The sequence below is a fragment of the Azolla caroliniana genome, unplaced genomic scaffold (assembly GCF_043228905.1).
Source record: "Azolla caroliniana isolate FFs.n. ecotype wild unplaced genomic scaffold, voAzoCaro1.0.p SCAF_8, whole genome shotgun sequence".
In the NCBI taxonomy this organism is placed as follows: domain Eukaryota; kingdom Viridiplantae; phylum Streptophyta; class Polypodiopsida; order Salviniales; family Salviniaceae; genus Azolla; species Azolla caroliniana.
In genome coordinates this window covers 17793964-17811793 of record NW_028230443.1, presented here as the reverse complement: position 1 = coordinate 17811793, position 17830 = coordinate 17793964, and the positions used below count along the sequence as shown (strand labels likewise).

Genomic DNA, 17830 nt, shown 5'->3' with positions numbered 1-17830 from the left:
GTCTAGTTCATTTCAAGAGACATAGATATAGTGTTATGACTAGAATATTCGGCCGTTGTGGAGTACAATTAAATCAATTAGTTCGTGCAATTGATTGGAGGAATAGGTGAATGATTTCTTCCAGATGATACAATCTTTCCCTATTTGGGGATGGGGTTACGACATCAATACACATGTGGGATCCGTTGCGCAATGGTAGAGCATCTGACTCCAGATCAGAAGGTTGCGTGTTCGATTCACGTCGGGTTCATTTTTACATACCAAGATATAGTGTTGTGATTGGAATGGTTCTAGTCTTATTGTTTTGCAAGATAAAATATCTTAGTACTCGGCCAAAATGCGGTGACAAAAACTTGTGTACACGAGATACGTAGCGCAATGCCAAGGCTTTTGAGTCCAAATTAGAAGGTTGCATGTTCAATTCACATCGGAGTCATTTAAAGACACAAAGATCTGATGTTGTGAGTTGAATTGTACAGTGCATTCGAACTCAATTAAGACATGTAATATATGCATTCGAACTCAATTAAGACAAGTAATATATGCATTCGAACTCAATTAAGACAAGTAATATATGCAATCGAACAATGGATAAGAGGAATAACTACAAGCGTTTTCCGATGTGATGCCATTGGAACATGCAATGTTTTGGTACTCGCGGACAAGATTATGTCATGAATTTGTGCACACAAGCGGGATCCATGCTGCAATGCTTGTGTGTTTCCCTCTGGATCAAAAGGTAGCATGTTTGATTTATGCCGTGTTCATTAATGGATCCGAAAATCCATTGTTCTGACCTGATTTGTGGGCCGCATTCCAATCCCATTAAATCATGAAACGCATGTAATTGAACAATGAATTACATGAATAAGTTCATGTTTTTTCGAATGGGATGGATTTGGAGCATGCAATGTTTTACTATACACGGACGACGTTATGACGGTTGCATGTCCAATTCATGTTGGGGTTATTTCCAGATCCCTAGGTATTCTATTGTGACATGAATTCTCGGCCTTCTTATCAAAAAAATCAAGTAGACAAAGACATGCAATCGAAGAATGGAATGGAGGAATAAGTCCATCTTTTTTTCCAATGTGATGGTTTTGGAGTGTGTAATGATTTGGTTTCTACGGATGAGTTATGACCTCAAAACATTTACAATAGGGATCCAGGGTGCAATGCATGTGCATCTGACTCGAGATAAAAAGGTTGCAAATTCGATTCAAGTCTAGTTCATTTCAAGAGACATAGATATAGTGTTATGACTAGAATATTCGGCCGTTGTGGAGTACAATTAAATCAATTAGTTCGTGCAATTGATGGGAGGAATAGGTGAATGATTTCTTTCAGATGATACAATGTTTCCCTATTTGGGGATGGGGTTACGACATCAATACACATGTGGGATCCGTGGCGCAATGGTAGCGCGTCTGACTCCAGATCAGAAGGTTGCGTGTTCGATTCACGTCGGGTTCATTTTTACATACCAAGATATAGTGTTGTGATTGGAATGGTTCTAGTCTTATTGTTTTGCAAGATAAAATATCTTAGTACTCGGGCAAAATGCGGTGACAAAAACTTGTGTACACGAGATACGTAGCGCAATGCCAAGGCTTTTGAGTCCAAATTAGAAGGTTGCATGTTCAATTCACATCGGAGTCATTTAAAGACACAAAGATCTGATGTTGTGAGTTGAGTTGTACAGTGCATTCGAACTCAATTAAGACAAGTAATATATGCAATCGAACAATGGATAAGAGGAATAACTCCAAGCGATTTCCGATGTGATGCCATTGGAACATGCAATGTTTTGGTACTCGCGGACAAGATTATGTCATGAATTTGTGCACACAAGCGGGATCCATGCAGCAATGATTGTGTGTTTCCCTCTGGATCAAAAGGTAGCATGTTTGATTTATGCCGTGTTCATTAATGGATCCGAAAATCCATTGTTCTGACCTGATTTGTGGGCCGCATTCCAATCCCATTAAATCATGAAACGCATGTAATTGAACAATGAATTACATGAATAAGTTCATGTTTTTTCGAATGGGATGGATTTGGAGCATGCAATGTTTTACTATACACGGACGACGTTATGACGGTTGCATGTCCAATTCATGTTGGGGTTATTTCCAGATCCCTAGGTATTCTATTATGACATGAATTCTCGGCCTTCTTGGCAAAAGAATCAAGTAGACAAAGACATGCAATCGAAGAATGGAATGGAGGAATAAGTCCATCTTTTTTTCCAATGTGATGGTTTTGGAGTGTGCAATGATTTGGTTTCTACGGATGAGTTATGACCTCAAAACATTTACAATAGGGATCCAGGGTGCAATGCATGTGCATCTGACTCGAGATAAAAAGGTTGCAAATTCGATTCAAGTCTAGTTCATTTCAAGAGACATAGATATAGTGTTATGACTAGAATATTCGGCCGTTGTGGAGTACAATTAAATCAATTAGTTCGTGCAATTGATGGAAGGAATAGGTGAATGATTTCTTCCAGATGATACAATGTTTCCCTATTTGGGGATGGGGTTACGACATCAATACACATGTGGGATCCGTGGCGCAATGGTAGAGCGTCTGACTCCAGATCAGAAGGTTGCGTGTTCGATTCATGTCGGGTTCATTTTTACATACCAAGATATAGTGTTGTGATTGGAATGGTTCTAGTCTTATTGTTTTGCAAGATAAAATATCTTAGTACTCGGGCAAAATGCGGTGACAAAAACTTGTGTACACGAGATACGTAGCGCAATGCCAAGGCTTTTGAGTCCAAATTAGAAGGTTGCATGTTCAATTCACATCGGAGTCATTTAAAGACACAAACATCTGATGTTGTGAGTTGAATTGTACAGTGCATTCGAACTCAATTAAGACATGTAATATATGCATTCGAACTCAATTAAGACAAGTAATATATGCATTCGAACTCAATTAAGACAAGTAATATATGCAATCGAACAATGGATAAGAGGAATAACTACAAGCGTTTTCCGATGTGATGCCATTGGAACATGCAATGTTTTGGTACTCGCGGACAAGATTATGTCATGAATTTGTGCACACAAGCGGGATCCATGCTGCAATGCTTGTGTGTTTCCCTCTGGATCAAAAGGTAGCATGTTTGATTTATGCCGTGTTCATTAATGGATCCGAAAATCCATTGTTCTGACCTGATTTGTGGGCCGCATTCCAATCCCATTAAATCATGAAACGCATGTAATTGAACAATGAATTACATGAATAAGTTCATGTTTTTTCGAATGGGATGGATTTGGAGCATGCAATGTTTTACTATACACGGACGACGTTATGACGGTTGCATGTCCAATTCATGTTGGGGTTATTTCCAGATCCCTAGGTATTCTATTGTGACATGAATTCTCGGCCTTCTTATCAAAAAAATCAAGTAGACAAAGACATGCAATCGAAGAATGGAATGGAGGAATCAGTCCATCTTTTTTTCCAATGTGATGGTTTTGGAGTGTGTAATGATTTGGTTTCTACGGATGAGTTATGACCTCAAAACATTTACAATAGGGATCCAGGGTGCAATGCATGTGCATCTGACTCGAGATAAAAAGGTTGCAAATTCGATTCAAGTCTAGTTCATTTCAAGAGACATAGATATAGTGTTATGACTAGAATATTCGGCCGTTGTGGAGTACAATTAAATCAATTAGTTCGTGCAATTGATGGGAGGAATAGGTGAATGATTTCTTTCAGATGATACAATGTTTCCCTATTTGGGGATGGGGTTACGACATCAATACACATGTGGGATCCGTGGCGCAATGGTAGCGCGTCTGACTCCAGATCAGAAGGTTGCGTGTTCGATTCACGTCGGGTTCATTTTTTCATACCAAGATATAGTGTTGTGATTGGAATGGTTCTAGTCTTATTGTTTTGCAAGATAAAATATCTTAGTACTCGGGCAAAATGCGGTGACAAAAACTTGTGTACACGAGATACGTAGCGCAATGCCAAGGCTTTTGAGTCCAAATTAGAAGGTTGCATGTTCAATTCACATCGGAGTCATTTAAAGACACAAAGATCTGATGTTGTGAGTTGAGTTGTACAGTGCATTCGAACTCAATTAAGACAAGTAATATATGCAATCAAACAATGGATAAGAGGAATAACTCCAAGCGATTTCCGATGTGATGCCATTGGAACATGCAATGTTTTGGTACTCGCGGACAAGATTATGTCATGAATTTGTGCACACAAGCGGGATCCATGCAGCAATGCTTGTGTGTTTCCCTCTGGATCAAAAGGTAGCATGTTTGATTTATGCCGTGTTCATTAATGGATCCGAAAATCCATTGTTCTGACCTGATTTGTGGGCCGCATTCCAATCCCATTAAATCATGAAACGCATGTAATTGAACAATGAATTACATGAATAAGTTCATGTTTTTTCGAATGGGATGGATTTGGAGCATGCAATGTTTTACTATACACGGACGACGTTATGACGGTTGCATGTCCAATTCATGTTGGGGTTATTTCCAGATCCCTAGGTATTCTATTGTGACATGAATTCTCGGCCTTCTTGGCAAAAGAATCAAGTAGACAAAGACATGCAATCGAAGAATGGAATGGAGGAATAAGTCCATCTTTTTTTCCAATGTGATGGTTTTGGAGTGTGCAATGATTTGGTTTCTACGGATGAGTTATGACCTCAAAACATTTACAATAGGGATCCAGGGTGCAATGCATGTGCATCTGACTCGAGATAAAAAGGTTGCAAATTCGATTCAAGTCTAGTTCATTTCAAGAGACATAGATATAGTGTTATGACTAGAATATTCGGCCGTTGTGGAGTACAATTAAATGAATTAGTTCGTGCAATTGATGGGAGGAATAGGTGAATGATTTCTTTCAGATGATACAATGTTTCCCCATTTGGGGATGGGGTTACGACATCAATACACATGTGGGATCCGTGGCGCAATGGTAGAGCGTCTGACTCCAGATCAGAAGGTTGCGTGTTCGATTCACGTCGGGTTCATTTTTACATACCAAGATATAGTGTTGTGATTGGAATGGTTCTAGTCTTATTGTTTTGCAAGATAAAATATCTTAGTACTCGGCCAAAATGCGGTGACAAAAACTTGTGTACACGAGATACGTAGCGCAATGCCAAGGCTTTTGAGTCCAAATTAGAAGGTTGCATGTTCAATTCACATCGGAGTCATTTAAAGACACAAACATCTGATGTTGTGAGTTGAATTGTACAGTGCATTCGAACTCAATTAAGACATGTAATATATGCATTCGAACTCAATTAAGACAAGTAATATATGCATTCGAACTCAATTAAGACAAGTAATATATGCAATCGAACAATGGATAAGAGGAATAACTACAAGCGTTTTCCGATGTGATGCCATTGGAACATGCAATGTTTTGGTACTCGCGGACAAGATTATGTCATGAATTTGTGCACACAAGCGGGATCCATGCTGCAATGCTTGTGTGTTTCCCTCTGGATCAAAAGGTTGCATGTTTGATTTATGCCGTGTTCATTAATGGATCCGAAAATCCATTGTTCTGACCTGATTTGTGGGCCGCATTCCAATCCCATTAAATCATGAAACGCATGTAATTGAACAATGAATTACATGAATAAGTTCATGTTTTTTCGAATGGGATGGATTTGGAGCATGCAATGTTTTACTATACACGGACGACGTTATGACGGTTGCATGTCCAATTCATGTTGGGGTTATTTCCAGATCCCTATGTATTCTATTGTGACATGAATTCTCGGCCTTCTTATCAAAAAAATCAAGTAGACAAAGACATGCAATCGAAGAATGGAATGGAGGAATCAGTCCATCTTTTTTTCCAATGTGATGGTTTTGGAGTGTGTAATGATTTGGTTTCTACGGATGAGTTATGACCTCAAAACATTTACAATAGGGATCCAGGGTGCAATGCATGTGCATCTGACTCGAGATAAAAAGGTTGCAAATTCGATTAAAGTCTAGTTCATTTCAAGAGACATAGATATAGTGTTATGACTAGAATATTCGGCCGTTGTGGAGTACAATTAAATCAATTAGTTCGTGCAATTGATGGGAGGAATAGGTGAATGATTTCTTTCAGATGATACAATGTTTCCCTATTTGGGGATGGGGTTACGACATCAATACACATGTGGGATCCGTGGCGCAATGGTAGCGCGTCTGACTCCAGATCAGAAGGTTGCGTGTTCGATTCACGTCGGGTTCATTTTTACATACCAAGATATAGTGTTGTGATTGGAATGGTTCTAGTCTTATTGTTTCGCAAGATAAAATATCTTAGTACTCGGGCAAAATGCGGTGACAAAAACTTGTGTACACGAGATACGTAGCGCAATGCCAAGGCTTTTGAGTCCAAATTAGAAGGTTGCATGTTCAATTCACATCGGAGTCATTTAAAGACACAAAGATCTGATGTTGTGAGTTGAGTTGTACAGTGCATTCGAACTCAATTAAGACAAGTAATATATGCAATCAAACAATGGATAAGAGGAATAACTCCAAGCGATTTCCGATGTGATGCCATTGGAACATGCAATGTTTTGGTACTCGCGGACAAGATTATGTCATGCATTTGTGCACACAAGCGGGATCCATGCAGCAATGCTTGTGTGTTTCCCTCTGGATCAAAAGGTAGCATGTTTGATTTATGCCGTGTTCATTAATGGATCCGAAAATCCATTGTTCTGACCTGATTTGTGGGCCGCATTCCAATCCCATTAAATCATGAAACGCATGTAATTGAACAATGAATTACATGAATAAGTTCATGTTTTTTCGAATGGGATGGATTTGGAGCATGCAATGTTTTACTATACACGGACGACGTTATGACGGTTGCATGTCCAATTCATGTTGGGGTTATTTCCAGATCCCTAGGTATTCTATTGTGACATGAATTCTCGGCCTTCTTGGCAAAAGAATCAAGTAGACAAAGACATGCAATCGAAGAATGGAATGGAGGAATAAGTCCATCTTTTTTTCCAATGTGATGGTTTTGGAGTGTGCAATGATTTGGTTTCTACGGATGAGTTATGACCTCAAAACATTTACAATAGGGATCCAGGGTGCAATGCATGTGCATCTGACTCGAGATAAAAAGGTTGCAAATTCGATTCAAGTCTAGTTCATTTCAAGAGACATAGATATAGTGTTATGACTAGAATATTCGGCCGTTGTGGAGTACAATTAAATCAATTAGTTCGTGCAATTGATGGGAGGAATAGGTGAATGATTTCTTCCAGATGATACAATGTTTCCCCATTTGGGGATGGGGTTACGACATCAATACACATGTGGGATCCGTGGCGCAATGGTAGAGCGTCTGACTCCAGATCAGAAGGTTGCGTGTTCGATTCACGTCGGGTTCATTTTTACATACCAAGATATAGTGTTGTGATTGGAATGGTTCTAGTCTTATTGTTTTGCAAGATAAAATATCTTAGTACTCGGCCAAAATGCGGTGACAAAAACTTGTGTACACGAGATACGTAGCGCAATGCCAAGGCTTTTGAGTCCAAATTAGAAGGTTGCATGTTCAATTCACATCGGAGTCATTTAAAGACACAAACATCTGATGTTGTGAGTTGAATTGTACAGTGCATTCGAACTCAATTAAGACATGTAATATATGCATTCGAACTCAATTAAGACAAGTAATATATGCATTCGAACTCAATTAAGACAAGTAATATATGCAATCGAACAATGGATAAGAGGAATAACTACAAGCGTTTTCCGATGTGATGCCATTGGAACATGCAATGTTTTGGTACTCGCGGACAAGATTATGTCATGAATTTGTGCACACAAGCGGGATCCATGCTGCAATGCTTGTGTGTTTCCCTCTGGATCAAAAGGTAGCATGTTTGATTTATGCCGTGTTCATTAATGGATCCGAAAATCCATTGTTCTGACCTGATTTGTGGGCCGCATTCCAATCCCATTAAATCATGAAACGCATGTAATTGAACAATGAATTACATGAATAAGTTCATGTTTTTTCGAATGGGATGGATTTGGAGCATGCAATGTTTTACTATACACGGACGACGTTATGACGGTTGCATGTCCAATTCATGTTGGGGTTATTTCCAGATCCCTAGGTATTCTATTGTGACATGAATTCTCGGCCTTCTTGGCAAAAAAATCAAGTAGACAAAGACATGCAATCGAAGAATGGAATGGAGGAATAAGTCCATCTTTTTTTCCAATGTGATGGTTTTGGAGTGTGCAATGATTTGGTTTCTACGGATGAGTTATGACCTCAAAACATTTACAATAGGGATCCAGGGTGCAATGCATGTGCATCTGACTCGAGATAAAAAGGTTGCAAATTCGATTCAAGTCTAGTTCATTTCAAGAGACATAGATATAGTGTTATGACTAGAATATTCGGCCGTTGTGGAGTACAATTAAATCAATTAGTTCGTGCACTTGATCGGAGGAATAGGTGAATGATTTCTTTCAGATGATACAATGTTTTCCTATTTGGGGATGGGGTTACGACATCAATACACATGTGGGATCCGTGGCGCAATGGTAGCGCGTCTGACTCCAGATCAGAAGGTTGCGTGTTCGATTCACGTCGGGTTCATTTTTACATACCAAGATATAGTGTTGTGAATGGAATGGTTCTAGTCTAATTGTTTTGCAAGATAAAATATCTTAGTACTCGGGCAAAATGCGGTGACAAAAACTTGTGTACACGAGATACGTAGCGCAATGCCAAGGCTTTTGAGTCCAAATTAGAAGGTTGCATGTTCAATTCACATCGGAGTCATTTAAAGACACAAACATCTGATGTTGTGAGTTGAATTGTACAGTGCATTCGAACTCAATTAAGACATGTAATATATGCATTCGAACTCAATTAAGACAAGTAATATATGCAATCGAACAATGGATAAGAGGAATAACTACAAGCGTTTTCCGATGTGATGCCATTGGAACATGCAATGTTTTGGTACTCGCGGACAAGATTATGTCATGAATTTGTGCACACAAGCGGGATCCATGCTGCAATGCTTGTGTGTTTCCCTCTGGATCAAAAGGTAGCATGTTTGATTTATGCCGTGTTCATTAATGGATCCGAAAATCCATTGTTGTGATCTGATTTGTGGGCCGCATTCCAATCCCATTAAATCATGAAACGCATGTAATTGAACAATGAATTACATGAATAAGTTCATGTTTTTTCGAATGGGATGGATTTGGAGCATGCAATGTTTTACTATACACGGACGACGTTATGACGGTTGCATGTCCAATTCATGTTGGGGTTATTTACAGATCCCTAGGTATTCTATTGTGACATGAATTCTCGGCCTTCTTGGCAAAAAAATCAAGTAGACAAAGACATGCAATCGAAGAATGGAATGGAGGAATAAGTCCATCTTTTTTTCCAATGTGATGGTTTTGGAGTGTGCAATGATTTGGTTTCTACGGATGAGTTATGACCTCAAAACATTTACAATAGGGATCCAGGGTGCAATGCATGTGCATCTGACTCGAGATAAAAAGGTTGCAAATTCGATTCAAGTCTAGTTCATTTCAAGAGACATAGATATAGTGTTATGACTAGAATATTCGGCCGTTGTGGAGTACAATTAAATCAATTAGTTCGTGCAATTGATTGTAGGAATAGGTGAATGATTTCTTTCAGATGATAAAATGTTTCCCTATTTGGGGATGGGGTTACGACATCAATACACATGTGGGATCCGTGGCGCAATGGTAGCGCGTCTGACTCCAGATCAGAAGGTTGCGTGTTCGATTCACGTCGGGTTCATTTTTACATACCAAGATATAGTGTTGTGATTGGAATGGTTCTAGTCTTATTGTTTTGCAAGATAAAATATCTTAGTACTCGGGCAAAATGCGGTGACAAAAATTTGTGTACACGAGATACGTAGCGCAATGCCAAGGCTTTTGAGTCCAAATTAGAAGGTTGCATGTTCAATTCACATCGGAGTCATTTAAAGACACAAACATCTGATGTTGTGAGTTGAATTGTACAGTGCATTCGAACTCAATTAAGACATGTAATATATGCATTCGAACTCAATTAAGACAAGTAATATATGCATTCGAACTCAATTAAGACAAGTAATATATGCAATCGAACAATGGATAAGAGGAATAACTACAAGCGTTTTCCGATGTGATGCCATTGGAAGATGCAATGTTTTGGTACTCGCTGACAAGATTATGTCATGAATTTGTGCACACAAGCGGGATCCATGCAGCAATGCTTGTGTGTTTCCCTCTGGATCAAAAGGTAGCATGTTTGATTTATGCCGTGTTCATTACAACATCCGAAAATCCATTGTTCTGACTCGATTTGTGGGCCGCATTCCAATGCCATTAAATCATGAAACGCATGTAATTGAACAATGAATTACATGAATAAGTTCATGTTTTTTCGAATGGGATAGATTTGGGGCATGCAATGTTTTACTATACACGGACGACGTTATGACGGTTGCATGTTGAAAACGTGAGGGTTTGCGGAAGCGTAAAACAGAGAACAACACAGAGAGAGAGAGAGAGAGAGAGAGAAAGAGAGCAGAACGTAATTTCAAAATTATTTTCAGACTCCCTATACACACTGTGCTAAGTAGTACTATTTATACAAGTTCCCTTGGGACTGACAGAAGTACTATGTACTTCAATGCTCACACGAGCATCTGACACTTACTACTAAACTATAGCTACCTAGTAGTCTAGCCTATACTAGGCTTCCGATTGGACTTCTGGTTACGGATTGCACCCGACCTCCACTGCTTGCCGGTTCGGTTGCTCACCGTCATACCGATCCGTTTCGCCCGATGCGTCTCGCTTACCGGCTCCGGCTTATTCAGCCGATCCGACTCCGATTGAGCTTGCCGCTCAAAACTCCCCCTCAAACTCAACCTGAGGTGGGGTCGTAGTGTCGACCTCTGTGGCAGTCGGTTCTTCCAACCGAGTTCTCGTGGCGTCACTCCGCCTTGCTCGCACTCCTCGTTCGGTCCGGTCCCGTTTGCCACGACCCCTTTGGTTCTGCGTGCCTCGACCCTCTCGGTCGGCATGTTCGCTCAATAGGCCCATCTCAGCACTTACGTTGTTGTGACTCCGGCGCTTGCCGATCCGTCGGTTCTCCCACGATGGCATCAACTTCCACTGTGTTCGTGTCCCCTTGTCCTTCAGTCGATCCGACTCTCATCCGGATCCATCTGTTGATCCGAGTCAGCTGTCTCCGACTCGTTCCAGCTCTTGTCTGAATCGGTACACTCCGATTCGACTTCCAGCTTCAGGCCTCTCACCACATCGGACCACATTCGAGTCTTGGCCTTCTCCATGCTTCCCTCGGCTTCGTCAGCCGGTGAATCGAAATCGAATTCTTCATTCGACTCTGCATCATGGTCAGTACCGCCGTAATGACCTCCGCACAGCATGCACTTCTCTTCCTGAGTGCACAACTCTTCTTCACAGCTGCTTGCTCCGACCTGTTCGGATGTGTCGACTTCCTTCGTCGACTTGGCTTCCTTCATCTTCTTGTCTCCTCTTCTTCCAGCTCTCCTCTTACCGACAGGTTCAACAGTTTTTTGGCCTTTGCCCGTTTCGGTAGAGACTTTGCCCTTGCTTCTCCCCCTCAAGTGCGGCATGTCGAGATGCTGAATACCAAGCATGTCGGTAAAGTGCTGCAACTTGTCCGATCTGAGCGGCTTGGTGAAGATGTCGGCAACTTGCCGATCTGTATGAACATACCGTAGGTCAACTTCACCGCTCAGGACCCGCTCACGCACGAAGTGGTAGTGCACCTCAATGTGCTTTGTGCGAGCATGGAACACAGGGTTCCTGGCGAGCTGCAGGCTGCTCATGTTATCACAGTAAATCGGGATTGGGGTCGGTACCTCGATCCGCAAGTTTCGCAACAGTCGCCGAAGCCAGATGGCTTCACAAGTGGCAACGGTAGCGGCCCGGTACTCAGCCTCAGTGCTTGACAAAGGCACTGTGGGCTGCTTCTTGCTGCTCCACGCAACGGCCGCACTACCTATGGAGAACATGTATCCGGAAGTGGAGCGGCGATCAGACGCATCGCCGGCCCAGTCAGCATCTGTGTAACTGACAAGCTCTTCGGGTATACCTCGCCGGTATAGCAATCTCCCGTCCTTAGTGCCGCTGACATACCGTAATATTCGTTGCGCGCACTGAAGGTGCTCCACGGTCGGCTTCTGCATGAACTGACTTACCATGCCGACCGGATAGCTGATGTCGGGTCGGGTGATGGTTAAGTAGATCAGGTTTCCGACAACCTATCGGAACCGTTTCTCATTGTAGGCCGGTCTGGAGTTGGGACGGAGTTTCTGGTTCCGGTCCAGGGGTGTGGAGACAGGTCGGCAATCCGTCATGCCGAACTTATACAACATATTCAACACGTAATGTCGTTGTGAGAGAAATATGCCGTCGGGGGTCCGGATCACTTCGATCCCAAGAAAATAATGAAGGTCCCCCAGGTCCTTCATTTCGAATGTGTCCGACAACTGGGACTTGACGCGGTTGATTTCGGGAAGACCCGGTCCGGTGATGACTAAATCATCCACATACAAGAGTATACATACCGGACCGTCAGAGCCTTGCCGAATGAACAACGAAGAGTCTGACTTAGAGACAGCAAACCCCAGCTTACGCAGCCGGTGCGTGATCTTCGCGTTCCAGGCTCGGGGGGCTTGCTTCAAGCCGTAAAGCGACTTCTTCAGTCGGCATACCGCCGACTTGTTCATCTCCGATTGAATTCCGAGGGACTGAGTCATAAAGACTTCTTCTTCAAGCTCTCCTTGAAGGAAGGTGTTCTTCACATCCATCTGGTGAAGATGCCACCCCCTTGCCGCAGCAACCGCCAGTACCACACGAACCGTCGTCATCTTCGACACAGGAGCGAAGGTCTCGTCGTAGTCGATTCCGTGGGTTTGCGTGTATCCCTTCGCCACTAACCGGGCTTTGTACTGGTTAACAGAACCGTCAGCATTGTACTTGACCTTGTACACCCACTTGCATCCGATCGGTTTACAGTGACGGGGAGGATCTACTAGGTCCCAAGTTTCGTTGGCATCGAGTGCCCGCATTTCTTCGTCCATAGCGGCACGCCAATTTGCGTCCTTTGCCGCTTCTGCGTAGCTCTCCAGCTCACGCACTTCTGTTACCTTAGTCATGTACGCATAATGATGCGCCATGTATTCATTGTACCCGTACCGCATGACGAGATCCTTCTGGCGGGTTGATCGGCGCAACGCACCGTCACCTGATTTGAGGCCCTTCTTGGCCAGTTCGGTCTTCATTGTCGAAGATCCGCCTTTCTCCTTTCCGGAATTGGATACGCACCGATCCGACTCATCGTTGCCGGTTTCGAATTCCGGCATCTTCCTCTTCCCCTTCTCTTTGCGCGTGAACCGTTTCCTCGGTTCCTTGCGCGGGGAGAGCACGGCAGAGTCTCCACCACTTGCCGTCTCTTCATCCGACTGGTCCAACCGACTCAGTCGCTTGTTCGGTCCACTCAACCGTAACGATTCCGGACTCTCATCTTGAGTCCCGGCTTCATCATCCTCTGCCAGGGCTGATTCAGGCTCACTGTCTGAGTTGCAGCTTCCGGGCAGTGGTGCTTGCGGCGAAAACCTTTTTCAGGTTCCCCCAAGCATCCTTCGGTGTCTTGGCGTCACGAATGTGGCTGAGCAGCTGATCGCCAACACTGGATGCGAAGCAGTACATCACCCTGCTTGCCGCCTGTTCCCATACCGGAAAGTCCTTGTGTGCCGAGTCGGGCACCGCATCATTCGCTCCTTCGACATAACTCCAGTACCCGTGTCCAAGCAAGTACTGGTGCATCTTGTAAAACCAGGATGCGTAGTTGCTCCTGTCGAGCTTCTCCATCGGGAGCGACGTAGCCATGCCTCTATCCATGTCTTCTATTGTTTCTGTTTTCGACCTGTTAGGGTTTTCTTCTCAAGAGTAAATGTCTGCAGCAGAGGTTCTCAACCCTCGCGCTCTGATACCATGAAAACGTGAGTGTTTGCGGAAAAGTAAAACTGTGAATAACACAGAGAGAGAGAGAGAGAGAGACAGCGAGAGCAGAACATAATTTCAAAACTATTTTCAAACTCCCTATACACATTGTGCTAAGTAACACTATTTATACAAGTCCTCTTCGGACTGACAGAAGTACCATGTACTTCAATGCTCACACGAGCATCTGACACTTATTACTAGACTATAGCTACCTAGTAGTCTATCCTATACTAGGCTTCCGATTGGACTTCCGGTTACGGATTGCACCCGGCCTCCACTGCTTGCCAGTTTGGTTGCTCACTGTCATACCGATCCGTTTCGCCCGATTCGTCTCGCTTACCCACTCCGGCTTATTCAGCCGATCCGGCTCCGGTTGAACTTGCCGCTCAACACATGTCGAATTCATGTTGGGGTTATTTCCAGATCCCTAGGTATCCTGTTGTGACATGAATTCTCGGCCTTCTTGGGAAAAAATCAAGTAGACAAAGACATGCAATCGAAGAATGGAATGGAGGAATAGGTCCATCTTATTTTCCACTGTGATGGTTTTGGAGTATGCAATGATTTGGTTTCTACGGATGAGTTATGACCTCAAAACATTTACAATGGGGATCTAGGGTGCAATGCATGTGCATCTGACTCTAAATAAAAAGGTTGCAAGTTCGATTCAAGTCTAGTTCATTTCAAGAGACATAGATCTAGTGTTATGACTAGAATATTCGGCCGTTGTGGAGTACAATTAAATCAATTAGTTCGTGCAATTGATTGGAGGAATACGTGAATGATTTCTTTCAGATGATACAGAGTTTCCCTACTTGGGGATGAGGTTACGACATCAATACACATGCGGGATATGTGGTGCAATGCTAGCGCGTCTGACTCCAGATCAGAAGGTTGCGCGTTCGATTCACGTCGGGTTCATTTTTACATACCAAGATATTGTGTTGCGATTGAAATAGTTCTAGTCTTATTGTTTTCCAAGATAAAATATCTTAGTACTCGGGCAAAATGCGGTGACAAAAACTTGTGTACACGAGATACGTAGCGCAATGCCAAGGCTTTTGAGTCCAAATTATAAGGTTGCATGTTCAATTCACATCGGAGTCATTAAAAGACACAAAGATCTAATGTTGTGAGTTGAGTTGTACAGTGCATTCGAACTCAATTAAGACAAGTAATATATGCAATCGAACAATGGATAAGAGGAATAACTGCAAGTGTTTTCCGTTGTGATGCCATTGGAACATGCAATGTCTTGGTACTCGCGGACAAGATTATGTGATGAATTTGTGCACACAAGCGGGATCCATGCTGCAATGCTTGTGTGTTTCCCTCTGGATCAAAAGGTTGCCTGTTTGATTTATGTTGTGTTCATTACAAGATACGAAAGTCCATTGTTGTGACTATTTATGGGCCGCATTCGAATGCCATTAAGTCACGAGACGCATATAATTGAACAACGAATTACACGAATAAGTTCATGTTTTTTCGAATGGGATGGATTTGGAGCATGCAAAGTTTTACTATACAGGGATGATGTTATAACCGTTGCATGTCCAATGCCTGTTGGGGTTCTTTCCAGATGCATAGGTATTGTGTTGTGACATGAATTCTCGGCCTTCTTGCAACAAAATCAAGTACACAAGGACATGCAATCGAAGAATGGATTGGAGGAGTAAGAGTTGAGTGGCAAGCTCAACTTGAGCCGGGTCGGCTGAATAAGCCTGAGCCGACAAGCGAGACGGATCGGTAAGCTGTGAGCAACGGAGCCAGGAAGCAACAAAGCCGGTGAGCTGGGGAGCCGGTTTGCCGAATCCAATCAGTAACCGGAAGCCTAGTACCAGTGTAGACTACTAGGCAATTATAGTCTCATAGTAAGTGTCAGATGCTCGTGCGATCATTGAAGTACGCGGTACTTCTGTCAGTCCCACGAGGACTTGTATAAATAATGCTACTGAGCATAGTTGTAAGCACAGAGTGTTTTATATATTTTTGAATATAGCTTTGAGGTTCTGCTCTCTCTGTCTCTCCCGGGTACTCTGTGTATTCCCTAATTTCTCTGTTTTTCTAACGCTTCCGCAAGTAATCGTTTACATGGTGTCAGAGCGCGAGGGTTGAGAACCTCTACAGCCGACAAACGCTTGAAAGAAAACCCTAACAAGTCGTAAGAACAGCAGACAAAGAAGTGATGGATAGAGGAATGGTTAGCTCGCTCCTTCTGGAAAAACTCGACAGATCCAACTATGCATCTTGGTTGTATAAGATGCACCAGTATCTGCTTGGGCATGGCTACTGGAGTTTCATCGAAGGAGCCAACGAAACAGCACCTGATGCGGCACATAAGGACTTCCCAGTGTGGGAACAATCGGCAAGCAAAGTGATGTACTGCTTCGCGTCTAGTGTCGGAGACCAACTGCTGAGCCACATCCGGGATGCCAAGACGTCGAAGGAGGCTTGGGGGAACCTGAAGAAGGTTTTCGCCGCGAGCACTACAGCCCGGAAGCTGCAACTCCGACAGGAGTTGAGCAATGTCCGACAAAAGGATATGTCGGTGGCGGATTACACAACCTAGATCAAAGAGATCTGTGACTCGCTTGCCTCTATCAACGTTACCGTAGAGGAAGATGAGATGATACAGGTTTGTCTTGGGGGCCTATCGTCTAATTTCAGAGAGTTCCAAACGGCGGTACAAGGGAGAATACGCCGTCATTTTTCGACTTACAGTCGATGCTCCTTGTAGAGGAGAACCACGCCGGTGCGTCAACTAGTGCACCCATTGACAGCCGGATGTTGTACACGGAAGCGGATCGGTCCCGTGGGCGTGGTGGACGAGGCGGGTCGGCACGCAATGGAGGCGACCGGCAAGAGCAAGAATGAAGGCACAAGCCGACAGCAGTTCTGGGACTTCCACATGCAGGGGGAGTCAAGGCGGTGCCGGAGGCTGGCAAGGCAAATCTGCAACAGAATGCTAGTACTATGGCAAAAAGGCCCACAGAAAAAGCGAGTGCTGGAGAAAACGCGCCGATTCGGACAAATCCAGATCTGGCAAGGCCGGCAAGGATGGCTGACAAAGCTCGCACTACGCGAAGGGATCAGGAGGATCCAAGAACGGTAACGGGCCAGCCTTGGTGATGAAGCACGAGGCGAAGTCGATGAAGAAGACCACTTCTAAATCGGAGGAAGTGTGGTATGTTGATTCCGGTGCGTCGAACCACATGACGAACCACAAAGAGTGGTTCTCCTTTTTGGAGAAACCGGATCAACCAAGAGTAGTCGAAACCGGAGACGACACTCCTCACCCAATCGTGCACGTCAGAGAAGTCCCTTTGAGCCACGTCGGACATAAGGGGAAGGTGATGAACGTATTACACGTTCCGACAATCACGAAGAACTTGGTGTCGGTCGGATAGATTGTCGACCAAGGGATGCAGGTGCGGTTTACGCACCTCGGGTGCTTCATCAAGGAAGAGGGCCAGATTATTGTGCAAGGGCGTAGAGACGGGAGGATGTTTATCCTCGACACCAATGACGTCGGAACCGCTCTGTCTGCAAAAGGACAGAAGGTCGAATCGGACATCGACCTGTGGCACAAGCGGATAGGCCACGTCAATTATCGGATGCTTCAAGACCTAGAAACGAAACAAGTTGTTTTCGGTTTGCGGAAGTTTAGCGGCCGGAACATTGTTGTTAAAAAACGCGTATTTTATAAATAGAGTACATTTTAGAATACCCACACGTATTCT

At 43.5% G+C, this 17830-nt stretch overlaps 9 non-coding genes across 9 annotated transcripts; all 9 read left to right on the top strand.

The window, feature by feature from the left end:
- The first annotated feature begins 178 nt into the window (after positions 1-178).
- Positions 179-250, top strand: TRNAW-CCA (transfer RNA tryptophan (anticodon CCA)). The gene has a single exon. It is a non-coding gene; the product is annotated as a tRNA-Trp (tRNA).
- A 1154-nt stretch (positions 251-1404) lies between these two features.
- On the top strand, positions 1405-1476 carry TRNAW-CCA (transfer RNA tryptophan (anticodon CCA)). The gene has a single exon. It is a non-coding gene; the product is annotated as a tRNA-Trp (tRNA).
- A 1090-nt stretch (positions 1477-2566) lies between these two features.
- TRNAW-CCA (transfer RNA tryptophan (anticodon CCA)) lies at positions 2567-2638 on the top strand. Its single transcript has one exon. It is a non-coding gene; the product is annotated as a tRNA-Trp (tRNA).
- A 1154-nt stretch (positions 2639-3792) lies between these two features.
- On the top strand, positions 3793-3864 carry TRNAW-CCA (transfer RNA tryptophan (anticodon CCA)). The gene has a single exon. It is a non-coding gene; the product is annotated as a tRNA-Trp (tRNA).
- A 1090-nt stretch (positions 3865-4954) lies between these two features.
- Positions 4955-5026, top strand: TRNAW-CCA (transfer RNA tryptophan (anticodon CCA)). The gene has a single exon. It is a non-coding gene; the product is annotated as a tRNA-Trp (tRNA).
- A 1154-nt stretch (positions 5027-6180) lies between these two features.
- TRNAW-CCA (transfer RNA tryptophan (anticodon CCA)) lies at positions 6181-6252 on the top strand. The gene has a single exon. It is a non-coding gene; the product is annotated as a tRNA-Trp (tRNA).
- A 1090-nt stretch (positions 6253-7342) lies between these two features.
- TRNAW-CCA (transfer RNA tryptophan (anticodon CCA)) lies at positions 7343-7414 on the top strand. Its single transcript has one exon. It is a non-coding gene; the product is annotated as a tRNA-Trp (tRNA).
- A 1154-nt stretch (positions 7415-8568) lies between these two features.
- Positions 8569-8640, top strand: TRNAW-CCA (transfer RNA tryptophan (anticodon CCA)). Its single transcript has one exon. It is a non-coding gene; the product is annotated as a tRNA-Trp (tRNA).
- Positions 8641-9762: 1122 nt separating this feature from the next.
- On the top strand, positions 9763-9834 carry TRNAW-CCA (transfer RNA tryptophan (anticodon CCA)). Its single transcript has one exon. It is a non-coding gene; the product is annotated as a tRNA-Trp (tRNA).
- The last annotated feature ends 7996 nt before the right edge of the window (positions 9835-17830 follow it).